Source organism: Drosophila willistoni (genome assembly GCF_018902025.1).
Source record: "Drosophila willistoni isolate 14030-0811.24 chromosome 2R unlocalized genomic scaffold, UCI_dwil_1.1 Seg167, whole genome shotgun sequence".
NCBI lineage: Eukaryota > Metazoa > Arthropoda > Insecta > Diptera > Drosophilidae > Drosophila > Drosophila willistoni.
The window spans coordinates 14,776,819-14,795,883 of record NW_025814050.1 but is presented as its reverse complement, the minus strand read 5'-3'; the positions used below and the strand labels follow the sequence as shown (position 1 = coordinate 14,795,883).

Here is a 19,065-nt window from a genome sequence, read left to right as displayed (position 1 = left end):
GATATCACTTAACTGAATCTCTGAATAAATTACCCACTAGTAAAAAGATTGATGATCTCATCTCTCAAGTAAGCACAAAGTTTTACAACAGCTCTAGATACCAGTTGACAGATATGTACCTAAAAATTAGTGCTTGTTTTAGAGTAAAATGTTGGCCGTTTTGTATAAAGTTAGTTAGTTGTCAAAATGTTTTCGTCCATTTTTCATAATAAACTCAATATTAAAGTATGATCCAATTGAAGTCATGTCCATTCCATCTTCAGTCTAACTCATCACAAATTTTTTTGATATTTCATTTAAGACATTTTAATCTAACAATACGAACTATCTCATAGAAATACATATATTTATTGACTTGTACTTTTTTCTTTTATGATAATGATAAAAGTCTTAAGCAGTTTTTGACATTTCTGAAGTTTCTAATGAAATGGCAAATAAAAAATCTAATATTTCCCTGAGAGCGTAAAAGAAAGAACACTTTTAATTGATTGATTTTATTCATTACCCAAAAATATTTTTTGTTTCTAGCCTGTATTTTGGTCTATACTTGGCCTATATTGAACTGGATAAAAATATAACTCAATTATATTGCAATTTATTCATTTCATTCATTCATTTTGAAAGGGTTTTTGACAAAAATCATGATACGAAAATTGACCAAAAATTTAGTCTTTTTGATTTCAATGAGAGATTTAACGATATTATTCTATGGTAATAATAAAGACAATAAATTTTTAAATATGTACTTTAAAACTTGAATTGAAATTTAGAGCCTTATCAAGTTAATATTTATTTGATTACTTTGCTATTCCTTAGAATTCTTGGTCTTCGCTTGAAAAGATAACTTAATAATTTGTATATTCCCATACATAACTGAATTTAAAACGATTAAAATAAATACAAAACTGAATTTAAAACCATTAAAAGGAAATATCACTTTTCAAAAATGGTTAAAATTTGAAGTTTGAAAATTAGAAGCTTATGCATTTTTTTTTTGTTTGAAAATATATAAATTAAATTTTTGCCAATTTACTATAATTAATTGAACATTGAGTCAACTTTTCAGTGATCCTACTTTTAACTTTTAACAGTGCTATGAATTATCAAATTTTTTAATTGTTTTAATTAAGTATATTACATGATACAAAACAATTGTCAAAAAATTGTTATAAATATTTTTATGGCATCAAGATTAAATTAAATCAAACGAAATACTAATAAAAATATTGTCAAACGAGACAAATTGTTGCCAATATCCAGTTTTAATTAACAGTGGAATCTTTTTTTTTTTTTTTTTTATTATGGAGTATTCACCATGGGGCTTTTATCTTAGGAGTTTAAATAGTTTTATTAAAAAACGTGCCATGAAAATGTGAAACCTTCTAGACTAGAAGTCTGCTTGTAAATGGCCAAGAAATGTTTGAGTCAATGCGAGCGTTACATCAAATTCATATAAATGTGTGATGTACACTCTGATGTATGTACATACATACATGCTTAGTGGTGGGTGGCCCCGTTGCCAACGCACTAAGGGGCGCTGAGCCGTTTTTTAAACACTTAAGGAAATTTATAAAAGTTTTTGAAACCCAAATATATTGATGCCAATTTATAGATAAAATATCAAATCACATTTCTGCATACTAGGTTTTTCAAAATTGTTCAACACTGGTGAGAATAACGCTGTCGAAAACAAGTGTTGGGAACAAAACAAAACTGCTTTCATTTGGTGCAAATTATTGCTTGACTTTGAGTGTATATAACTTTTAAACGAAAGATGTTATGGATAAAACTGAAGATGCAATTGAAAAAGTCGGATTTGTAGTATGTGTTAGTAGATTTGTTTTGTTATAAATTTAGATGTGTTTCTTAAAATCTGGCTAATTCTGAGCGACTCTCAAAGACAAAACTTGTTACGAAATTTCAACTTTAGGAAGAGTTTTAAAAAAATGTCTTCCAGTATCCAGTCTAAAACTTTTACTATTGGATAGAATAATAAATTCTTTGTAAAATATAAAAGTCTCAATATCCACAAGCAACCACTTTTTTTGCAATTTAACTTTTTAGCGCATAACCTCATATTCCTGTATATGGAGGAGATTTTAATATAGCAGAAAACAACAAATTAGGAATTAAGTATTTGGAGTTAATGTTTATAGGTTGCAGGCGCATGTAGTTTACAGTGCTCCAGGTGTATTGGATGCAAAATTATGAGTGAATAGTGGGCGTTTTTTTTTTTTTTGCACCAAAACATTTAGGGCCAATTTGAATGTTTTTAAGTTCAGTTTTTTAGACGGCAGATGCAAACGACCTTTTGAATAATGGGGAATAGCTCCAAAAACAACGCGAAAATCGTTTGCGCGTCTTTAATGTCTCATTTATGCATACACAAAGAATCAGAAAATAATGTTAGCTACCGAAAGCGGTAAGGAGTACTACATAGTTCCTGAACGTTCAGAATCGCATATTTTAAAAACACTTTCCGTATAAACGTGGATGTTCAGATCCCTTGATTTTCGCTTTAAGCCTAGAAAAAAGCATTTCTCTAATTCCACGACCTACAGAAGCAGCATACTTTTTTGGGCAAAATACGGTTTTTTGACCGTGGAGGCGAGATGCCACGCCCATTTTCTCTAAAAATAATTGCAAAATATCTTTATTACCTCACGCAATGCAATGAGACTGAAAATTATTGTTTAACATACATTTTTGAATAAAGTGCTCTAAAAACGGCTCCGCATCCCATAGCACTATGGCATAACGTTGCTACGTTGAATTGGAGAGCGAACATGTTCGAATCGAACCAAACGAATTGTGTTCGTATGCAACGCAACTTTTGGACACGAAATGTATCTGTATCTTTCGGATATTTGTTGTCTTTATTGCTGTTGCTATTGCTGCTGCTGTTGTTATTGTTGCTGTGACTTGGCGTTGTCGGGTAAGACCGACAACAAGAAACAAGAATTCTTATTACGCTGTCGGGATCTCAGTACATTTTCAGCAATCAGGCGGGCAGCAAGTGTCGTGGTTCAAGTGCGGCTAAAACAAATTTATATCTCTCTCAATCTCTTGATTGTGCCTGACTTTTGTGATTTGTTTTGGTTTTTGTGGCAAATAAGGGACAATTGCAACAACAACAATAACAAAACAAATCGAGTGCATTTAGTGAGAAACGGTAATAATAATAATAATAATAAACAAAACCCAAAATAAAACCAGTGCAACAAAATACAAAAGCAAATGCAATGCAAAAAAATAAAAAAAAAAACAAAAAACCGACAACAACATAGAAAATAAAAAAATTTTATTAAGCAAAATTTTTCAAAACAATTTCGAGTGCAATGACAATTAACTAAATCAGTGACAATTTGCCTCCTGCGGCTAATACACAAACAAACACACACACACACACGCATACAAAAAATGCAATTTTAACAACAATTTGCAATAAGAGTGACAACAACAATAACAACAACAACTACAACTATTTACGCGACGGCAATTTGGCTTAATGTGTAAATAAATTCAATGTTTGCTTTTGCTTGCTGTTGTTATTATGATTCTTTTTTTTGGTTTCTCCTTTTTACAACCTGATTTTTATGAATGAATGCAGCAGCCGTCATCATCATCAGCAGCGAAGGGGGAGATGATGAGGCAGGGTAGTGGGTTGGCGATGGGCGGGAAGGGTAGTGGGTCTATCGCGTGCACAGGAGCGAAATCTGAAACTGCCGACGCCAATTGATTGTTGATCGGCTTTTACTTTTTTTGTTTGTCTTTTTAATGTTTTCATTTGCCCACGAAATTTGTGAGTTTTTATTTTGATTTTTATATTCGATGTCCCAAAAGAATCGGAGGGAGAAAATGCCCGTCACGCCCCCACCAAAAAATTCTGCTGTCACTGCTTGTCGTTGACATTGTTGTTGTTGTTGTTGTTGTTGTCGCTGTTGTCAGTGGCTGTCGTCGTCAGTGTCGTCGATGTCGTTTGCCGCGCAACTACAATTGTTGTTGTCGTTGCAAAATTAATAACGGAAGTTGTGCATTTTATTAATAAAAAACGAACAAAAAAAATATTCACACAGATTCACAGAATATCCCGCAACAAAAATCAGAACAGCAAGCAGAACACACACACACACAAACAGCAACAACAACCGCAACAAATAAAGAAAATCAACAAAAAAAAAGTAAAAGAAAAAAGCAAAAGCAAAAATCACAAAACACTAAAGTGCATTTGCCCTCACCTCCCCCATTGCCATTTTTATATTGTTCTTGGGTTGTTGTTGTTGTTGTCGTCTGTCTATCTCTCTTACTCCATTTGACTGACAATTTGTTGTTACCCCTCTTCTTAAGCATTTTGGCACTAAATTTCTTCAGTTTTAATTTGTTTTTGCAGCGTAATTTGAACTCAAAATTCAATAATTACCGCCAAAATCCTACAAAAAAAAATTACAAAAAATTCGAAATAAAAAAAATAAGAAATACAACAGCAGCAGAAGAATACAAATTCAAATCAACAAATTATAATCCATTTCCAAAAATAAGTGATTCAAGTGTAAACACAAAAAGAAATTAAAAATTAACAAAAAATGCTGCTTTGAACTAAAAACCAATTGGACCAAGTGTTAAGCTAATATATAAAAAAATAAATACATAAATACAAAAATTTGGAAATTTGTAATTCTCATTAAAGGACAAAGATCAGTGGTAAGTTTTTGAAAATAAATATAGTCTGTGTTATTACAGTTATTCTGCAATCATAGTTATTCTTTCTAAATTGAAAATTCAAGCCTTAACTACAAATAACCAAAAGCATTTCGGAAATTGTTTCCTTAGAAAATAACTGAAAATATTTAGCAATACTTTGTACTGGAAAATTCTCTAATTCAAAATGAGTTTTCTTTATTTTTTGAAATTAAAACATAATAATAATAATTTTCCAACTTTTTGTTGCATACTTCCAAGGGCAAATAGAACTACTACAGAGATTAATCCCAAAATCTTAATCTTAATCTCTAAACGACAAAAGATTTCTAAATATCTAGATTCTAAATTTCTAAGTTTCTAAGTTTCTATATACAAAAGAAACTCAATTCAATTAGCCAAATTAGATTTATTCTTATAGCAAACAAAACAGAAACTAAATGACAATGAAATGGCTATTTTATAACCAACTATTTAAGTGTATTAAAAACTAGCAATCAGCTTTGCCTATTGTTATATCTAAAGTTTATTATTATACTTTTAAAGGTAAAGTCTTAAAATATATCGTATGCTTCTACTTAACTAAATGTCCAGTCAGAAAACAGACAATATTAAAGACAATTTAAAAAGAAATAACCTCTACAGCCAGTACTAGTTTTAACCTTTTTTAGTAAAACATACTTATTGACTTATGATTTAGATAATCAAGATTTAGACCAACAAATGTTATAAAGTTCTTCTGCTTAAAAAACGTATAAAATCATCTTGAAATTTGTTAATATTTATATTTGATATACGGATACACAATGCCATCAAGTTTTTTAAGGCAATAATGTTTGGAAATAAATTTAAAATATAATGCAATCATATCATATGCTTGACACTCTAACAATTAAGATTCGTCTATAACAATAAATACTGAGATATTGATAATGATTTTATTTAAAATTCAAAACGTATTAAATGTTTTATGATTATTTTCTATGCAAACCGGAAGCCAAATTAGATACACTGCATTTTGCATAACACTGAATCATATATGTATTCCTTTTGAGACAATCATTCAACTTCCAAACTCAAATGTCATTTGGATATATTAAAAGTTCACAGTAAACAAAGAAAAACAAAAAAATAAACAAAAAATTAATTAAGCTAAATTGGTTTAAAATAATTTTTAAGACTTTTTTGTTGGAAAATCTGTTACGAACTTGTATTGAAGGCTATATAGAATAATCATTTTTTAACCTACATCTTATTGATGCATTAGTTAGAGGTAAATTTGATAAAGATTGAAGAGGTTTATTTTTGTGTTTTTTGTATGTTAATCATTTTTTTAACTACAGTCAAACGTGTTAAAAGTAATCTTTATACAAATTTGAGATGTTAAGCTCTTCTTTCATATTTATTTTTTATACATTTTAATAATATTTTAGTCCTTAGCTCTTATTTATGCATTAGTTGGAAGTAAATTGAAATGAAGATTAACAATGTGAAACAAATTAATTAATTCAAAAAATTAATAGATAGAATTAGCTTTTAATATATTTTTTCTGCATTTTTTAAAAAGTGTTTTACATGCTCAAATAAGAGGATTCCAGTTGAAAACTTTCCAACTTTAAAAAGTTTTTATTTTATGATCATTTTTGGTCTTTTTTACATAATTTTTCAACTTTCTGTAATAATATATAACTTCACAGATTTGAAGTCTTTTGAAATTCTATATTACTAAATCGATGAAAGTTCAAACTAGTTTTAAATAGTTTTCTATTTTGTTGTTCATTTTGTAAACATATTTTCGAAAAGATCTTCCATTATAACTCTTAAAATTCAGAGTACATTTTAGTGATATGTATTTTAAACACTTATTGCTAATACATCTATTATTTTCATTTAACAATTTTAATGGAATAGGCGTTAGTTTATGGTTTATACCAGTTTACACCCTAATGGTGTAAACCTTTTGGCCACAATTCATAAATCAAAATTGCCAAACAACAGCAACAACAACAACAACATGTGCACAGTAATTGTCTCTACAAATAGCAATACCATGGTAATGAAAGCTAATGAACGGAGCAATCTTCCGTCCGTAATACGACGACGCGTAAGTGTAGTTTCCTCGCCCCGACTTAATGTTGTGTTTAATTTATTTTTTAGTTTTTTGGCCTGTCGACTCCAGCATCCCAAAACAAATACCAAAATTACTTACTATGAAACAAAAGAATGCAGGAGAGGTGAACAATTAACGCGTCGCTGTAATTACAGCGAATGGCGGGGTTAGAAAAATGTTTGAGAAACACACACACACACACAGAGAGAAGAGGGAGAAGAAAAACACCTAAAACAAAAATATTAATAATCAATAACCCGCTAAAAGGTGATGCTTGGAGAATTGAGTTTAGCGATTCGGTCGAGTTGGCCGCATTGGTTGAGGCAATTTTATCGGTCATTGAACGAAAAACAAAGATTGAGAGAGCGAGAAGGGATTCCCCTCCTTTGGTCTATGCCAAAAATACAAAAACTTTGCTTAGATGTGATCGGTTTTTTTGGTTAATTACCAAGACCAAGTCCAAGCCAGTTCAAGCCGTTAACCGTTGCCAAAGAGTGTGTGTGTGCGTGTGTGTGTGTGTGTATATGGCTAATTACATGAAAACAAGTGATTTGCGTGTGCCTTTGCCTCTAGGTTTTGGGCCCCAACTCCAATTGCCAGTTACCAGTTCCGTTTTTTTTTTTCTACTTTTTGGTGTGTTCCCGCGTTCCTTGTATAATTTTCAAATCGCCAACTTGCGGGCTTTACCCCATTACTGGCTAATTAGCAAAGCGAGAGCGAATCTTTCACTAGAGAAGAGCGAGATAGAGAGAGCGAAAACTTGACATTCACTGCAGCTCTACACTTCTCGTCTCTCTCTCTCATTGATTTTGCCATAAAAAAAACAAAAATTGCGGGGATGCGTGTCCCTCTGCCAAGTGACCTTTAGTGATGGCGCCTTCTTCTTCTTCTCCTTTCGCTGGGGCCAACATACAATTTATCATAAAAAAAATAAAAGTTTTTGGCTTTTTCTACGCGAACCCTTTCATTGGACTTTACCATCTCTTCCCCCCTGTGGTCAACAGAAAAGGAGAGCCTGGACAATTGGCGCCGCTGCCGCTGCCGCTGCTTCTGCCTCTGTCGCTGCTATGCGTTCTAGATAAATAAGCATTCTTAATTATCCTTTTGCCTTGTCTTGGGCGAAGCACAGAATGTTATAAACAATGGAAACCGCGCACTTAATGCGTTTTCTGTTTTCAAAAAAAGAAGCAACAACAGCAACAACAATGCGAGAATGGCCAAGTATTTTTCTTAATTTTTTTCAGTATTTCATTTTTTTCTTCTTCTTCTGTTATTGTTGTTGTTGTTCTCGCGCGTCCGGGCGAAAAGAAAATGTTTTTATTGCCTGCGAAAAAGGGTATAAAATGGTCTCTCCCCCATCCTTCATCCTTCAACGATGCCAACAAGCACCATTAGTCGCAATGCGGTGGGTCGCCTCCACAACCAAGATGTAGATCTGTGTGTATATACGACCCAGCAACTCATAAATTGTCGACCGAAAATGGGGAATCAAATATAAGTATGAATATATTCAAAGTACAGACCAACAAAACGAGTGGCCACCAGTAGATGAAGAATCATCATCATCAAGAGTGTCAATACATATGTACATGGAGTGGTTTGTGCCGTCGGAAGAGAGAGAACATTTTGATATGCCCCTGACAGGTCATGACAGGCGAGTGACTTTTCAAATTTTTGCCTTCATATGTGTGTGTGTGTGATTCTAGGTAAATTGTGCTGAGCCAATGTCTAATTGCAGGTCCTGTTTTTCCTTACAAGTCCTCGAAGGACACATTGAGTTTCAATTGTTTCCTTTTTTATGCACAATTGTTTTCTTTGCTGGCGCCAGATTTTTTTCATTTTGTGTGCCTCATGAGTTGGCACAAAAATTCCATAATCTCCATGACCTCTGTAAATAATGATGAAAAAAAAAAAAACAAAATACCAAATTAGAAATGCACTCAATTTGAGTATATGAATATCCTTACATGCATGTACATACTTACCTTTTTACACATTATTTTCATAAGGTGATTCGACACTTTTTGAATTCTATCTGATTCAGCCACTGAAATTGTAAATAAGGCAAAAATTTCAAAGAAGTCATATGTTTTCCAAATACCATAACTAACTTGAATGAATGGTTGATCTGTTGAAACAACTTTCTTCCAAAAATCTTAAGAATTTGTCATCTATAAGTCTTTAATACCATGCGTTAATAGAATGAAATTAGATATTAATGTCAACTTATTTCCGTTCCTTATGTTTGGTTTTTATTTTGAAGATTATAAAAGCTGGGACTATAAAATTTGGTACGTAGGAGGTATGCCTTGTGCCAGTAATCTAAAAAATTGATTGTCTACCTCAAATTTTGACGACCCATAAATTAAATTTCTATTTTTATCACATTTTAGAAATATCCAACAAAGTTTAGGTGATTATAGGATCAAAGTATAACTGTCCTAATGAACACTAAGATCTTATAATTATAAATTAAAGATTCCAAGTTCATTAAATCTCCAATATTTGTTAAAAATCTAAAAGAAATTTATTTACCAATTATAAAAGAGGTTTGATTTCTAATACAAGCAATTTAACCACTTCAGTAGATCTCTTTTAAAGATCTTCACTCAAAACAGTCAGCTGTTTAATTCTAGAATCTATAAACAGGATAAACAAATATTTGTTGCATACTTCTGGGAGATGCAATGTTATCTGAGGACTGTCAAGACGATTAAGATGAGTTAAGAGAAAGTAATGTGCTCTTTCTAACGGTAGATAGACTTAAACTTCTTTAATCACAAGCCCAAAAAATTGATTGCAATGCATTGTATCTATGTGTGTGTGTGTGTGTGTTTTTATGTGTGCCTTATGCTGCTTAGTTTTATCAAATGCAATTTTCTAACGCAGTCGCACTTTCAACAGCAGCAGAGACAGCAGCGAAGGCGCCAACGTTAACGTTAGCAGCAGCAACTGCAGCAGCAGCACGGCAGTCCCTGCCAACAACAATTGCAATTTTAAGTGAAAATAAAATGCCTGACAACAACAACAACAAACAGTGAACCAACAACAATAAAAGCCTAAAACCTAATAAAAATTCAAATTAACATTTGAAAGAGCAAGCTAGCGAATGGGCTAACAGCAGCAATTGAGTATGTTTATATATGCTAGACAGAGTGAGCAAGAGAAATAGACAAAGAGAGAGAGAGAGATGAGTAAAAGCCTGTCTGAGTATGAGAGAATGCAAGAGAAAGAGTACCGTTTGGCTTGTTGTTGCTAAAACGAGAGAGCGAGTCTTAAAAATCAAAAGAGAGCGAGAACGAGCACATGAATGCGACAGACAGAGCCCGAAAAGCTTATGAAATTCTATTAATTTTTGAACAAAACTGAATGTAATCCACCAAGCCCCACCAACCAACCCGCCTTACCCGCAACACACTGACCCCTCATACACACACACACACACACACACAGCCGCCCACTCACTGGCCCTGGCTGCAGTTTTCTAATCGCCCATCGACCGAATGTCAGCAACCAACAGCAACGGCAACTGCATGGAACCCTATGAAATGAATTTTGTATTTGTTTTTTCTTCTTTGCGTATACATATATATATATATTTTGTTGCATTTTGTTAGTGCATTTCATATTGTTTTTTCTTTCTCTCTCTCTTTATCCCTTTCTCTGTCGAATGAACTGTGCTTGTTGTTATTATTATTGTTATTTTTTTTTTGCTTTTTGGGTGCTGTTACGGTTGTTCTGTGAGTGCAGATTGCAGACACTGGCATAATAATGCAATTTGCCAGCTGCCATCACACCGAGCCCCAAACAAGCAAGCGAGCCCACTCCGCCCCCACACACACACACAGACACGGAGGCACACACATACTAACACATTGATGCCATTATTGGGAGTGTAGTCGACGTCACGCGCCAAAAAGACGTTGTCGGCGAACGACCATGCCGTCGCGTCGGTCTGTCTGTCTGCCAGTCTGTCTGTTCGTCTGTCTGACTGTCACTCACACACAACCTGCAATGCTGCTGCCACCTGCAGGCACACACAGACACAGGCAAAACTGTTTTCTGCTCTCTTTTTTGCTCTTTCTCTCTCTCTGTCTCTTATGCTCCCATTTTGGATTGCATTTTGCTGGTTTACTCTTTGCCGTCCCACCTCCCCCCTCTATATACGCGCATCTGTTGTTGACGCCGTTACGTGCTGGTTGTGATTTTTTTTCTGCGTTTTTTTTGTTGTTTCTTTCTTTTTTTTTGCGATTTTTGTTTTTGTCCTTTTTTTCGCGCAGTTGCGAGTTTTCCACACACACACACTCATACAGAGATACAAAACAGCTGAAAAAAGCACGTGTCATCGTCGACATTGTCTGCGTTTTCTGCTGTTTTTCTTTACACGCTCCTACACCTAAAATCCCCGACATCCACCAATAAACAAACATCCTCTCCCACCCAATTTTCATGGTCGTATAAAGATTTCCTCGCTGTTTTATTTGTTGAAATTGTTTTTTGTGTTTCTTGATTTGTGCCAAACACCACAGGAGGGGAAAAATGCCGCCGGTAATGATGAATATACTCTATAATATCCAAATGGAAGTTTTCCTAATCGGAAGGACTTTTTCTTCTATTACTGCATTGGCAGAAATATTGATTCTATTCTTCGATTTGGCGGCGTGCCAAGCTCAAAGTCGTTTTGTAAGAAGGCAACGGAGAAGACAGCAACTAGACGGCAAAATACTTCTTAAGCCAAACAGACACACACACACATGCCGAAAGAGAGGGACCATCATTACACCTTGCCATAACCCTTCCCACCCCCCCAAAAGAAGAAAAACTTGGGCGTTCTTTCAAATTGTGCAACTTATTACTGCAGTCCCCCCATAAGCACTCTCTTTTCTTGTTTTGCATCTCTCTTACTCATTCTCTCTCTTAACCACGCTTCGTCTCTTAAGAATTTGCCATTTTTCTCAGCTGAGGTTTGTTATTGTTTTTCTTAACATTTTGCCGGCTGGCGACCTCATAGGATATGAATATGAACGTTCTCCCAACGCCCGTTACTGTCCCCCACCCCCCGCCGCTCCCATGAAGTTAGTGGGGGGCCGAAATTCGCTCACTTGGCATTCGGGTTGTATACGATTGCAGTGTGCACTTCGTGTCGCTTCGAACCTGTTCGTTCCCCAAACAACTTCTGAGCTTAGAACTAATGTCGATGGGTGGGGGTGGGGGTGGGGTGTCTGTGTGATGGACAATAACCGGAAACGGAAATCATATTTGGGCAAGTTTCTATTTGTGCGAATTAGGGAATAGCATGGGTTAGACTGAATCACTGACTTCCAATTGCTATGTAGTTTCACCACACAATCCTATGTACACGGCTCGGAACATTGATTCCTTCAGTTAATGCATAACAACATCAAGAAATGGCAAGCAAAAGATCGTAAATCGTATTCCAAAAAGGTGTGTCATTCTGAGTTATAAATAAAATTAACAACAAAACAGCAAAAGCGGAAATATTTGCGCTTGTCTCCTTTTCCATTGTCGTTGTTGTTGTTGCTGTAATTAATGGCAAACAATTACACAAAAAATAAAGGAGAAGAAGAAACGTAAAAGAAGAGACCCCAAAAACAAAAATAACAAACCCAAGCTAAAGTGGAATTACAAAATAAAATGTGAAGAGCAAGTTAAAAAGTGAATTACCTGATAAAGGACAAAATGCGATTTGAGGTGTGTGTTTATTTTTTGCGTTCTGGCGGTGACTCTTACCCGGCCTTACCTTTCTTACACCTCACCCTGCTCCTACGCCCCCCATTCTCAATAATCTGACCCATTCAATGCGTGTGTCTCCGTCTCAAAATGTATTCGTTGGACAGGTTAAAAGCCCCTGCACAGCATGACACCGAGACTCTCGACAGTGTGCACAGTGGAGCCAATTTTCAATCAATATCACAAAAAAAATAGTCAAGTGTTAGAGGCTGGTGGTAATCATTCCTAAAATGGCTCCCAAAGCTAAAAAATTAATCCTTGTAGCAAATATTAAAAAAAAAACATTAAATCTTTGATTGCCTAGTGCATACTTTAGGGGGCAAATTTAATTTTAGAAACATAATAGATTTCCTTCAATTAACTTTCCTTAATGAGCCTGAAATGGAAATCAATCGAGATCATCTATAGATGGTTAATGCTTCTCATATTCCACTGTGCCTATCCTTTTATATATGGGGGGGCAGAGGTTTCCAGTGTCCAGCTGACGCGCTTAATTAATTACGCGATTGTATTTGTGACTAACTGCCCACTCAACCTATACCCGCCCGATACACCCTCACCTCCTGGTTGATCCGGACATTTGCTCCCCCGCTCTTGGGCCATTTCCACACAGTTGCGTATCGATGAGTTGCGCAAAGTTTTGTGGTAATGCAATCGCAGTTTGCCTCGGTTTGGCTTTGGCTTTGGCTTGACTTGGCTTGGCCGTAAGGACGCGTCACTGGGGAGAAATTAATACCTACTTAAGCTTAACTGGACAGTTGGTACGATTGTTTCTTGTTCTTGTTGTTTTGGGGTTTGTTTTTATGCTCTTTGTTTTTTCTGCTTTTTTTCACTCGAATGTGATTCACGATACGCATAAATAAAACATTCGTGAATATTCAAATGGAGCAATGTGTACGACCATGCAATTTTCTTTCTTATGGGGTTCGGCTAGTTAGAACCTTCATGAAATTATAAAGTAAGAAATTTTTATTACCAAAAATTACAATGTGCGATGCATGTAGAAAACGGAAGCGGAGGAAGGGTTGCCTTCTATGCCAGTCGATTTGAGGCGAGGCGAGGTCAACGGCAGGCTAATACAGCCCTTAGCCTATGTGTGTATGTATGTAGGTGTAGGTGTGCGACTTTGTTCCCTGTTCCCTGTTCCCTGATATCCTCCGCAGATGTCCGCAGCTGTCTCTGAGTTCTCTTCGTGAGGTTCGTCGTGAAATGTCCGTCGACAAATAAACACCCTTGACCAAGTGCTCGCTGGGGGGCTTCCAGGGTTGCCCCCCCCTCTCTCACCATTATGGTTAATTTCATTAGAAATTCATAATTTTAGTTCAGTATTAGTCCATATGGATGTGTGTTAGTGTGTGTGTGTGTGTGTGTGTAGGGGCTGAGGCTCTGTTGTGGGCGTGACTTGTACATGTGTAAATGTTAGCAATAAAAAATATATATGTATATAAATGTTTTTGCTGTTGTTGTCCTGAATAGACGACCCTTTCTTGTTGTTTTTTTTTTTTTTGTGGGCTTTCTCGGTGTAGTTGTAGTTGTTGCTATTGTTTTGTTTTGTTTTTGTTGTGCCCTTATTATTGTCGTAATTTGTTTATAACGGTATTTATGAAATGGTCACAAGTCAACGCTTTCAAAGCTGTTGCCTGTTGACCAACTCCCTCCCCCACCCACATCTTCTGCCAGTGACACGCATTTGACCCCCCCCCTTTCAGTTAGCCCGTTGTTGCCCTGGACGCCTATCACCAATTATTCTTATTACGCCTATTACTTTTTAACCACTTTTCGTTGTTGTTGCTGTTGCTGCTGGAGTTGCTGCCCTTTTATGTTAATCGCGTTGTTTGGTTGGAAAACTCATGTAACTTGTAATTGATATGCGTCCTTATCATGCAATCCATTGTTTTTCGTCTCCAGCTTAAAACCAAACAAAACACAAGCTTAACTTGGCTTAGTTAAGACAATTCTCGTTAGTTAACCATAGGACAAATGATGTAAGAGCCTAGACATAAAAACACACACACATTCCTAGATCATGGAGGTATTTAATAGAAGTGTATTTCCAGAAGGGGAAGATTAAAAGTTATCTCTATTAATATAAGGTTTAGCTATTATCGACTAAGACGTTACCTAAATTGTTTAAAAAAAGTGGTAAAGAAAATTTCTAAAATTTTTTTCTTTATTTTAATACTTAAAGTATATTTTTAAGAAGATTGTATATAAAATTTGTTACCCATAGGATGAACTATTCTTGAGGAATCGAAATTAACGACTGTGAATACTTTTCCTTTGAGGTGACCCATAAAATTTGCTTAAATTTGGAATCAGATTTGGGCAATTGGCTTGAAATGTTAAGAAATACATTCAAATATATGTTTATTTGGAAAATGTATTTGAAACTTCTCAAAACACATATGAAACATTAGTTAAAAGAAGTGCTTAACACTTAACGAAGATTGAGAATTGTTTAACTAAAACTAACTAACTTTAAGTAATTTCTCACTGAAATTTCCTTCGTAAGATATAATTTAAAAGCGCAAAAGAAATTATTTCCCACGAGGCGTCTTTTATAAATTTATCATGTAGAAAAACCATCAGGAATAAACAAATGAAAGTAGATAAATATAAAAACCTAATACACATTTCAACCTATATATTAACCCCTTTTGCCTACGCCAATGATTATGATATCTTGCAGTAAACATCTCTTTAACTGTCTAAATATAATATATATTCCACCAAAATAAAACAAGTGACCAATGGATTGTCTCGTCTCTGGCGGCAACAACCTTACCTCACCATACACATACACACACACACACACACACACACACACACAGCTAACATTTCTCCCATCTCTTTGTCTAATTAATAAACTTTCACATATCTAATTTCCAAAAATAAAAACCTTTTCACTTGCAGTTGAAATCGTCTTTAGGTTTATGTAAATTATCATGGAAAAATGTCGACACAAAAATCATAGCCATACGTTAGGGAGTATTTAGTTGTTGTAGTAGCTATGCCGATCAATTAAATGCTTGAAACTCGTAACTTGTGTACGATGGAATCCCATATGATGAAAATGCCGTCGGCTGGCCATATGGTGGGGTCTTGAGGGGAGCTTCTCTACCCAGCGGTAGAGGGCGTGCTGCGAATCATATGAATAATTTATTGCATTTTGACAGTTAGACTTTAATTACAGCATTTCTATTAGTCAAGGGAACTGGAGAGAAAGTGCAACTGAGTATGTTCGTATTATAATCCGCATAAGATGTAAAATAATAGTATTTAATTTGTTGTTGACCTTTGACTTCTTTGCGCGCGCACAGGTAGAAAACAATTGCAAAAGGGGATGTCGAATTAATTTGGGACAGTCTCTGACCTCTCTCTCTCCCTCTCTCTCTTTCTATCTGTCTCTATCTCTCGTAGTCTCTGTCCGAAAATCATAAAACAATAAATCTTTTTAATATCTCTCGTTGTGTGTGTGTCTCTTTTCTCATTTTCTTTCTTATTTCTTTTTTTTGTGGGCGTAGATTTTCCCTTTCAATTTCAGAATTTCTCACGTCCTTTTTGCCGAGTACAAGATGTAGCAGATGTAGTAGATGCGGCTTCGATGGTGTTGGTGGTGCTGGTGGTGGTGGCATTACTCAAGTTTTTGTGGATTTGAAGTAATAACTCAGTGCGTCATAAAAATTTTAATTGCTTTGGGTTTTTTTTTTTTTTTTGGTTCGGTCAGCCCAAAGTGCCAAAGCAGTTTTTGGTAATTAACATTAACCCGAAAACGTCCAAACACAAAGCGCCACCAAAAACAACAAGAACAACAATTACACAACCGCCCAGGAGCCGTTCATAAGAACAATGAAGCAATAAAAATTGCAGCGCATAATTTTCAACTCTCCAACTTACCAACCCTTTCACCCAAAAATTTTCTCCTCTAGTTAACCCTTTTTGTTTTTATTTTGTGCCAAAAAGATTTCTGAAATTTCCACGCGTATAAGTAATTAGCTGGCTTATTGTTTTTCCCTTAAGTTTTAAGGCTTTTTGGAATATTTCTTAAACCGAATTTATGACTTACACACACACACACACACACACTTTGATCTATATATGGAGAGTACTTTTGAAGTCACAATAATTGCAATGAATTCGTGTTTCAATTTTGACATGGTTTGCCATTAGAAGATCACAGATCCGCCTAAGAAGAAAAAAAAACACAAGAAAATGCCGCTGTCATGCACGAAAATTTATTTTTCGGATTATCAACAACAAAAGAAACCCAACTAGAAAAGAAAAACTAGAAAAACCCGTATCACTGGAAAAATCAACACATGAATTGTGTTGCTGGTCAGTTGGCAAGAGGGCTACGATGAGGCTGAGTCAAGTGCTAAGTGGGTGCAATTAGAAGGATGCAGGTACAGCTACACCTACACATACAGGTGAGGGAGGATGTTAGTTAGTTAGTTAGAAGGAGAAGAAACCAAATGCAGGTAGTTGAGACTCTTTCGTGCCGGTAGCCCTTCAAACAGAGTCGACTCAAAAAAGGGCATCGTGTAAATCTCTATTGAATACGAATCGGATCGAATTGAAAAAGAATCAAAAAGGGAGGCAATAAATTCTATGGCATTCGACACTTTTATCACCAGGTGTGTTTTTTGTCCCCCCTCCCACGACTCCTTCTAGGTTATAGCGTCACATACATAGATACGTCTCAAAAAAGATTCGTTGGCTTTAGAAGTTTTTTACTCTAAATTGTGATTACAAATCAGTTTGGTTAATTGAATGTCGTGCAATTGAAATGGCACCCCTTTCAGATCTCCCAAACCCGAACCCAAACATATGCCAGTTAATAATGATTTTAATAGAAACGAAGAGAGCAACCGTATATAGAATTTAATTTGGCATAATTGTGCCTGATGGACTCAACTGAACTGCGATGATGATGATGATGGTAGCGAATTGCGTCGAGATTTGGTCAGACAGACAAAAGGCGAGGGTTGTGGCAAAAGTCCTCAAAGACCATATTACCCTTTTATTTGAAAAAAGTGTTCATTCAGCCCTCCAAACGAATGAAAAGCAATTGAAATTGGTCTAAGCTTTGGCAGGATGGCGGAACCTTAGCTTTTACGAGGAGAAGATGAAAGACGAAAAAAAAAAAGAATCAAATATGATGATGAAATCAATTAACCAAATGGCGCAAGTACTCAAACTGACCGATCAATCGTTGACTATAGTTTGTTATCGTTTCATGTTGCTTTTTTTCGGGTTAATAAAGGCTGGCAAAAAGTAGCAAATAGAAAGAGAAGAAACGAAAACCAAAGCACTTTGCATCAAAGGGGTACGTCATATGACCGCCATGCCACCAGCAGAATCACGCACCAAACAACCCACCCACCGCCTACCCCACCCAAATTTTGGAGACTAACCCATTGACTTTCATTCTGAGGAGCTTCAATTGTCTGCACTTGAGTTCAATTTCTTCGTTCTCGACCACGAAAAAATGCTTTTAAAGCTCCCCACAGCGCAAAGAGATAGACAGAGGGGGAAGAGAGAGGAGAAGGAGGGGAAAAGAGTGGGGCAAGAGTTATAGTATTTGTCATAACTATAAATTTTATTAAGATTCAAATGTTCTGCGTACAAATATAGATACAATTATTACTTACTTCAATGATGCCGAGAGAATACAAGAGAAAGAGGGAGGGAGGGAGAGAGAGTGAGAGAGATAGACAGAGATTCATTTTTGTCGAATTGTTGCTACTCTGCGGATGGCCCATAAAAATTCATGGCATGGGGTCGTAATAGAAGATGAATATATTCTGAAAATGACTTAAGAGAATAATTAGAGAATATATCAAAGCAGAGTTAGTAAAAAAAGGTCGTATTATCTTTCTTAGTATCTGAGAAGGCCTTAGTTATTATACCTATATCATATCAGAGATGGTGACCGCATTTGATGGCATCCGCACCCAACCAATTCCAATTGGCAGTAGCAGTTTGACAAATGAAAATTACAGCGACTTAATTACTTTTAATAAAGACAACCAACCGTATGTAGAAATTTTCCTCTTCATTAGCAAAATAATAAAAAAAAAAAAAGCAACAACTTTTTTGCATAATGCCTCATTATGCGATGGCAGTAAGTTGTGGGTGGATTGACTGACTGACTGACAGTCAGTTGGTCATTCTGTTGGTTGCCTTAATACATTCAAATTGAAAATTGATGAATTTTTCCGGTACTGGGGCTACATCTGTCTATGGCTATGTGGCAGAGAGAGGCAAGTCCAAATACTACTTACATATATACTAGTATCTTGTAGTCGAATATCAATTAGTCTTTGGGGGGAGGGGAGCGGCGATTATTGATCACCCCTGATCGATATGCAGTCGACGAACAATCAATAGCAATCAGACCCAGTGGCAGTTGTTGCTTGGGTCTCTCTCTTATTTTGAGGAAATTACTAATAATAATAATGACTTTAATTGAATATTGCGCACTTCATTCATTTCTCGTTCTAAAT

At 35.5% G+C, this 19,065-nt stretch overlaps 1 protein-coding gene across 1 annotated transcript in view; it reads left to right on the top strand.

The window, feature by feature from the left end:
• The first annotated feature begins 2,948 nt into the window (after positions 1-2,948).
• Positions 2,949-19,065, top strand: part of LOC6642528 (protein abrupt) — a 58,285-nt gene continuing 42,168 nt past the window's right edge. The window contains exons 1-2 of the mRNA XM_023176004.2: positions 2,949-3,172; positions 4,391-4,701. The gene's annotated coding sequence lies outside the window, so the exon portion shown is untranslated. The remainder of the gene's footprint in view (positions 3,173-4,390; positions 4,702-19,065) is intronic.